Raw genomic sequence first — 9088 nt, 5'->3', positions numbered from 1 at the left:
ACAAATGATTAGTTTAGCGAATCAGATGATAATCAGTAACGAATCACTAAGAAATGCTTAGCGAATTAATATAACGAATCAGCTACAGTTGATTAGCGAATCACACTATAGCGAATCAGGTTGTTACAACAGTTTGTAACAAACTCTGACACCTTATGCCACGTGGCAAAGGTTGTTATAACACAAATCCAAAGAATAACAAGTGTCACACGAATCGGTTAATCTAGTTAACGAACTAGATAACACGAACCAATAACTCACACGAATTGATTAACGAACTAGGTAGCGAAGTAACACAGTTGATAACGAATCACCATGAAACATATAGCAAATCACCAGAAAGAAGATAACGAATTACATTCATCTTCAAATCTTCAAATCTTCAAACAATTTTTCCAGAAATTTTGAAGATTAAACCCAGAAACCCAACAATAACAAATTCGTAATACAACCTCGTTACTCAACCAAAATGCACAAATAACCTACCAAAATCCTCGTAAACCAAATCCAAATCCAATATACATAATCTCGTATCCGATTAACACCTTAAACCAAATCAATTTGACCAAAAACACACCCCTGTTTCGGACTTAAACCGAATCCAAATCCAAAACACACAAATCCAATCCACACCTCAATTCCTGTAATCCACACATATCCAATACCTTAACCAACACAAACTCAATCCAAATTATCTATAATTCAATCAATTCAAATCAAAATTGATTCAAAACCAAACAAAACCGAAAAACTCAATAACAATAACAATTAAAACACCAAATCAAATGTAATGAGCACCAACAGCTCTGATACCACTTGTTGGTTCCCGGATTAACAATCGATAACAATAACAGATCTCAGATATGTGAATATCAGATTAGAACACCTAAGGATCTAGCTCATAATTAACCTTGATTTAATGTTATGTATGTGTATATATTATCAATATATTAGATGAATAATGTTATGTGAAGCTTGAGAGAGAGAGCAATTACTCAAAGACTCTTTTTCTCAAAACTTAATTAAAGTGAACAGTAGTTCACTATATATAGAAGGTGACCTGGTTCGCTAACATCCCCTAGCGAACCAGCTTCCTCTTCGTTACATAAATTAACATAACAAACCACCCCCTGATTCGTTAACATCCCCTAACGAATCAGGAGGGAATACATTATAATATCTTAGTTCGCTAACATCTCTAGCGAACTAGACTTAAACTTAACGAACTAGTTAATAATAAACATTAAATATTACATTAATTAATAAATAAAACATTAAGCATAAATACAAAGACTCTAGACGCAAAACCGTGCACTAACATTACTGACCCAGAGATTGACCAGATATCATCTTCTTTTCCTTCCAATACCGTATCAGACCTTATAACTCTTCTACCCCAAGCGATGTATCATCAAAGGTATGGGTCTGCTTTCCGGCATGTCCTTTTTTACTTGGTTACTCGTATCCATTCCCAGAGTTTACCCAAAGATTCTTCACCCTTACCGACATTAGCTATATCCAAGCCATGCCAATGATCTGGCGAGCTTTACTGACCCTTGAAGAAATTATAGCTGACCATGACCTTGAGTTCGGACCCTCTAAACTTTCATACATATACTCTCTGTACACCCACGTCTCCACTCGTTTCCTGCACAAATCCAAGCCTCACCATCTTGTTCCGCTTGACAAAGTCACTCAAAATGACCTTCATTGGAAAAATCAGTTTTTCTTTGTCAAGCAAGATTCGATCCCAAACGGGAATACCCTTCCTACTAAGTGGATTAGGCAGGGTAGGATTACTGCATTTATGGTTGTTTCTTGATTAATGTTGAATTTATAACACTGATTTGCTTCTTTTTTGTGCAGTTGACAACTTTGCACATTTGGCCAAGCTTCCAGGAACCAAAGAGAGAGTAGCTGCATTCCTCACACTGAGCCCAACAGTTCGAACTTTCAAAATCAGGATCCTTGATTCTGATTCAGAAACTGAACAGTCAGATATCTCACCTCAAAGTAATATGTCAAGTAAGTAAAATCATAACGATAAGTATTTTAATTTTATAAATAAAAAAAGGAAACCTTATATATTTTGTTATGTTTTGAAGACATGCCTAAGTCTACCAACAAGCCTGCTGACCAATTCTCTCTTGATGATATCGACCACTTGATTTCTCCAAAGGTAGTCAAGAAGGAATCTTCCAAGTCTACCCCAAATCCTAGTCCTCACACTGTGACTACCAGAGCTAGGGCTCAGTCCGGGAAGAAGAGGAAGCTCCAGAACCTCAAGCCGAAGTCTAGGATGTTGAGAAGCAGCTTCAAGAAGCGGTCTCCCAGGTAAGGATCCTTTACTCTTCTTGTCGGCCTAGTTAGATAATTGTTGTTGATCCTATTCTTGTGACTTATAAGGCATTCAAGGTTTCCATTCTTACTATGGGTCAATCATCAAGGATCTCGAGGACACTCTGACAGGAATGAGGACTCTTGCTGCTGCCAAGGATAAGCTGGTTGCTAATCTGACAAAGGAGAAGAAACAAGCTGACTCCCAAGTTCATGCCATGGAAATGAAGATGAAAGATGGGATCAAAGTAGCTACTGATGAGGCAAAGATATATGCGGCAAAGATGATTCTCCAAGCAAGGATCCAGTTTGTGTTCGAGGAAAATGATCCTTCTTTTGACAAGGCTAACTGGGAAGTGGATGAGTGGAAGAAGTCATTGGTTAGGCTGGCTGGGAGTGGTAGAGGAAGAGGAGGATGCTGGTGAAGAGAACAAGGCTGCAGAGAAAGATGAAGCTGGAACCAGTGGTGTGAACGATGCGGGTGACAAGGATGAAAGATGATATAGACAAGGCCAGGGCCCGTTTTTTTATTTTTTATTTTGTTGATGTTTTCAGGATATTTGGTTGTGTACTTTAAGTCAATAGTAATCTAGGGTAAAGAATCTATGATCCTCAAGACAATTATCAGGGGTAGCAAAGGTGGAGGGATCCTCTGTTTGTGGGGATGAAGCCTTTGATGCCCATGCCTTTATTTTCCTGCACTTGGTTGAGCTATTAGTAACAACTTGTTTTGGATAAAAATCTGCTAAGGATAATGTATCCAAATATGTAATTGTGAGGTATAGTGCTACGATATCAACAGTGATTGTATGAACGAAATAAAGCTATACACCGTGATTTGATCACGAGGGAAAAAACCCTTGATTATGATAATCTTACTTCGGTCAAAAACTAGCAAGGTAATCTTTGGTCGAATCGCTTCGGTCAATGATTAACAAGATAATCTTTGGTCGGATGGTACGTGATTATAATAATCTCCGGCACAAAAAAACCCCCCGGAAGGTGAAAACCATCACCGTCAAGTTTATTAATATGAAAAATGAGGATACAAGGTTGGAGATTATGATCAGTGTTTACAATAATTCTAAGTGTGTGGGTGTTGCTGGCCTAGCTTGTTCTCTGGATAATTATGAACGTGTACTATGTATAGGGAGTGTGCCTTAACTGATCATAACTCAATGAAGTTATTAATAATAAATACAATTAACTAATAATCCCTAAAAATCCGTCATGTCTTCAATATAAACATAACAGCCACTTTGACCACGTGCTCCATCACTTTTACTGCGAAATAGGGGGTATGTAAATCCCCCCGGGGCGTCGCCGATCGATACGAGATCCGCACGAGGTCTAGGAGTGCGGAATCCTCCTAGACTCGTTTATGGTGTAGAAGACGAAGAACACGATTACACACAAACACATACACGAACAAACACCCGAATGGATAAACACATCTGCAAATCTTTTATATAATAACCGAAACTCATTACATACCAAACATGAAAACAAATGACGGCCTACCCGAGGTGAGCTCTACCTTGGGCCGTCCCACATGACTCTCCCTCTCGGTTTCTCTCTAGACAATTGAACTGTAACACAAAACTCTCTAACTTTTCTGGATACACAAACCTAACCAAGACACACACACACACACACACACACACACACACATATATATATATATATATATATATATATATATATATATATATATATATATATATATAAACAACTTCACGGGCTTGGGCCTGTAGGCGAAGTTGTTACAACTTCGCCTAAGGCGAAGTTGTTCTAACTTCGCCTATGGCAAAAGTTGTTACAACTTCGCCTATGGCGAAGTTGTTCTAACTTCGCCTATGGCGAAGTTGTCCTAACTTCGTACATCGTTTCCGCTGATCAGAATTGCATAGCGACGGTCACAAAATGCACCAACAGACTCCCCTTTGACCGTTGCTCTCAATTCTAACAAACACAAAAGATCATCTGTTACAAAACATGCACGAACAGACTCCCTCTTAACTGATGATCTTCTGTTTGCTCTTCAACCAGCCGTGTCTGAAACTGTCTTGTAGCTTCACAAATCTACCAATCACCCAACGTCTTCCATATCAGATCTCCCCTTCAGTGTAAGCTTCTCCGACTAAATAGATTGAGGTTTTTGAAATGCATGCATCCCCGTGCCTAATTGATCATCTCAACCAATCACGTGAGTCCTTCTGACTTCACCAACACGTGAAGTTGGGCTCCCTCCACAACTTCACCAACACGTCGGCATACGATAAGGTTTAATCTTCAACTACTCAACATCAAGTGATCAATTTCATCACAAAACCACCTTGACAGAATCTAACACACATGACCATTAATTAATCCGAAGCATCTTCAATCACCAGGGATAACGATCAAGAACATAAACACTTTAATTCCCGATTAAATCCAACTTGTTCCAGAATTTTCACTTTAATAAATAAGCATCACGTTTCAGGATCCAATTCTCGAACGCCTTGAAAATAACATAAATAATATGCTCTGACCGCAATCCAGTAATGACAAAAACCTTCAGTTCAATTTGACTTTCTTCAGTTGGTCAACCTCGAACAACAACAATTTCATTGCCCACAAACACCCAAATATGTGTCAATATCCAGTTTCAATCAATATCCCATTCACAACCTCAACTCCATATCCAGAGTTGACACGTATTTGTTCACACGTAAGACCAAGAGATAACAAGTTTCACTCGTTGACGGAACAACGTCTTCGGTCTCACAATAATCGCGTACACCTGGCCATACAGACGAAAACTTCAAACACTTTTTTTTTAAACTTCGCCTAAAGTCAACTTCGCCTAAAAGTCAACTTCGCTCCTCCTTAACTTCGCCTTTCCATAACTTCGCCTGACCAAAACTTCGCCTGTCCTTAACTTCGCCTGACCATAACTTCGCCTGAGGTAAGCGAACTTGTGAGGTAGGCGAAGTTGTGAATAACTTCGCTTAACCTTATATCTTCGCCTAAACCCTAAAATTTAAGCGACAACTTCGCCTGAACCCCATAACTTCGCCTGCGGCGGCTGTTCGGCCAGAAACGCATCAGAAACGTGCTAGAAACACCAAAACGCAGATCTCGAACCATAGCATAAGAGCCTAAGGCTCTGATACCACTTGTAGGTTCCCAACCGGATCTACACGAGATATCTCGTTCTACGTAGGTGCGGAATCCCTATGTAAGACGTTACGAGCGTAGAAGACGATACGATTAAACACACGTTACAATAAACACAAACACGTTATATTGCAACCGGAAAACACGGATATCTATCACTAATACTGGACTCGTTACACGAAAACTGAATACACTGATTGAATTGTTTTACTCTAAGCCGTAACCTAGGACATATATATCACGACAACTTCGCCTGGCATGTTCAGGCGAAGTTGTCACTAACTTCGCTTGTCTAACAAGTTCGCCTATATCAGCGAACTTGTTAGCAACTTCGCTTACATACAAACTCAAATCCAAACGACTCGATTACAGACACTAGACACTGAACTACTGACATCATGTACCAACAGACTCCCCCTTGGCAGTAGTTTCATCTCTTTATCTTCAAGCACGTGTCTTGTAATCTTCAACAATCCTGAATCTTCATCTTTAAGCATTCACTCCTTCTCGTACACATACCGAAACAACTCTTTGATATTTCCTCGCTTCGTCTTTCCAAGCAGGAATATAAAAGATTTTCTTCTCATTCAGCACCTGCAGATCAGCTCGAGACAGGTTCACTAGATGCATCGGATCATAGACTCTCAGCAGCTCTTGTTCATTTTCGTCTTCCATCACTGCTTCAGCTGTCTCACAATCTATATACCACCACTTCAACTCTTTGAGCACATCATTGGGCATTTGTTTCATCGCCACTTCTTTCAAACACCGGATCGGTTTATACTTCATAATCATCCAAGGCTTGCCATCTGCTCTCAACCGTCTATCTTTGTCTTCGATAAGTTTACCCTTCTGTGGTTTCAACAGCTCGAACTTCTTTTCCTTTATACTCTCCTTCCAAACTATCTTCCCGATGACTCTAGCCATATTATCATCACTTCGATTTATCAATCCCAATCTGGCTAAGTCTTTCACTTCATATTCTGGCAATGTGTTCAACGATCTCAACATTCTTTTGAAGTACTGAACGCCATCATATCTCTTAACCACAAAGAGCCTCAACTGCTCATCATATATCCAGCAGATAATCCCCTTTCTCGCTTCAGCATAACCTCTAATGTTGTAAGTCTTCTTAAACATAGTAGGGATCGCTGGTTTCTTCGTTTTGACGAACCACTGAGCATAGCCTTCTTTCCATCTAGGCTGCTCTTCCCATTCAGTATCATCATGTCCCATCTCTTTACTCATATCTGCGTTATCGACTTCTGGAATCTCATGCTCTACATTCTCTTCTACTATCTCTCCCTCTTCTATCTCATCATCAATCACAATCTCTTCTCCAATCTTCTTTATTTCTTCAACCGGTAATACATCATCATCACCTATGAAGTCATCATCCATCTCCTCAACCTCCACTACCACCACATCATCACCACCAGCTGCACTTGTCGACTCCCCCTGAGTTGTGGAAGTCCCAAGAGCTTGTACAGTTCTTGGCAACTCACCACCTGCACCTTTCGATGCATTGGGATCATCGTCTCTATCATTGCGCTTCTTCGTCCTCAACTCATCGCCTTTACAGCTCGTCTCCCCCTGAGATGCCAAGAACTCCTTCAAAGCATCTATGATTTTACCATGTTCTACCAGCAGGGACGACTGCATCTGATTCTCTGCAACTAGGCGTTGAATAGCCTGGGTCTGGATAAGATTAATCCTTGACTGCTCTGCCTCGACCCGTTCAAGTGCTGCTATTCGTTCAGAGTCTGATAGGGTTGCATCGAAATCAAACCTCATATGAGATATATCGTGAGTGTACTGAGGAGGGATTTTCGATGTAACCGGGACCTCAGAAGTAGACGTAACCGCAGGTGGTATCGTCACCGATAACCCTGCAGTGGCCACAACTGTCGACTCAATAAAATGTGCCACGACCTCCGTTGGAGTAAGAGTTGGAGGTGGCAACGATACGATTTCCGGAGTCGGTAGTTGGAATGAAGTGGGTGGGAGGCCAAAGGCAGATGAGGTAGCCGCCACGGGAACGTCCGTGGCGCTTGGCCTTGTAACCTGTAATGAAGAAGGAACAAAAGTCATACCGGACAGTGCTGGTGGAGTGAAACGTACCACCCTAGAGCTCTCACCGGCTCCCGATCCTGCACCTGTCCGTTCCCTTCTTGATCTCCGAATCAACTGTTGTACCTCTTCCTCGTAATCTGACTCGCTATCATCATCAGTTCTCTTTCTTTTCCCATGAGTCCGTTCATGTGTTACCAAAATCCGTCTTGCTTCGGCCAATTCATTATCAGAATCTGAGTCAGCCACCGTTGTAGCTGCCCTAGTAACATTCACACCCGAAGCTCGTTCAACCGAGACCTGTATATTCTCCTCTGGATCAATCCTCTCCATGTCAAAAAATCCCTGACCGCCAAACTCTGCGTCAAGATCTTTGTTCTCCTCCGGTGACACAACAGGAGCAGCAGGTATAGCTTGAGGTGCTCCTGCCTGTTGTGGTGCCGGGTCCCGAAACTCGTCCCCTCGAGCAGGCACATACTCCGGGTTGATCAAGTACCCGAATAGTGGAGTATGTCGAGGACGGAGCTCAGGTTTGCTCCTCGCACTGGAGGATCTGCATTGGGCACAGATCCTTTTGCTCACACTTTCTACGTATCAGATTGGGCGGCGCTGAGGTAGCGTTGGAGCAACATGATTCAAGATCATTTGAAGAAATCTTGGATACATGATAAATCTCTCACGCGCCACTGCTCTTCGTTGTCGATCTATCTCGTAGAAGACCATCTGACTAAAGCTGTAACGCTTATTATAAGTCAGAGCAGTCATCGCCGACTGCATGGTCGCGCCCATGCCATCAGTGCCCGCCTTTCTCCCTGACATGCATACAATCATGACATGCATGAGAAAACGCCACTGGTCAAGTAAGAACCCCTTCCTTCTCTGGGTATCTCCCAAGGGACCAGAGTATCCCATCCTTAGAAACGCTCTATCACGGAAAGGAGCCACAAAATCTGTTGGGTCATCCCTTGTCTCATCTCCAAAACGTAAAGCCGCCCGGATTTGTTCAGATGAGAACTGAACAATGTGATTGTTGACTGTTGCTCGCATCACCGGGGGCTCTAACCTACAATCATATTCCACGGTCTGCCAAAAATCCTCAATGTTTGGCAAGGATATTGGCAGTGTTGTCGTAATCGCGTGGAATATACGCGAGCGTAGTAGGAATGTGATGATTTCGCGGAAATCATCAACTCCGCTCGCCTCCGGGTCTAATGTTATATACATGTTGTGACCCGGGAAGAACTGTCTTTGGTTGTCTCCACCGTCATCACCGCCTGCACCACCTATAGCAGCCATATCTGCATCAAACAGACTAAGTTAGATAAACGTTAAGGCAAATCACAAGTTCGCCTGTTACCATGAGCGAAGTTGTGAGTTATTCTATATAGGCGAAGTTAAAGGTGGGGCGAAGTTGGGAACAACTTCGCCTCAACTTGAACTTTGTCTAATGAATGTTAAGTAAAAAGGTCCAAGCGAAGTTAATGATAACTTCGCCTAACCATAACATCGCCTCATAAAC

This window comes from Bidens hawaiensis, unplaced genomic scaffold (genome assembly GCF_021521415.1).
Source record: "Bidens hawaiensis isolate Kalapana, Puna unplaced genomic scaffold, B.hawaiensis_p1.1 tig00027767_1, whole genome shotgun sequence".
In the NCBI taxonomy this organism is placed as follows: domain Eukaryota; kingdom Viridiplantae; phylum Streptophyta; class Magnoliopsida; order Asterales; family Asteraceae; genus Bidens; species Bidens hawaiensis.
Note: the sequence above shows the minus strand (reverse complement) of the source record.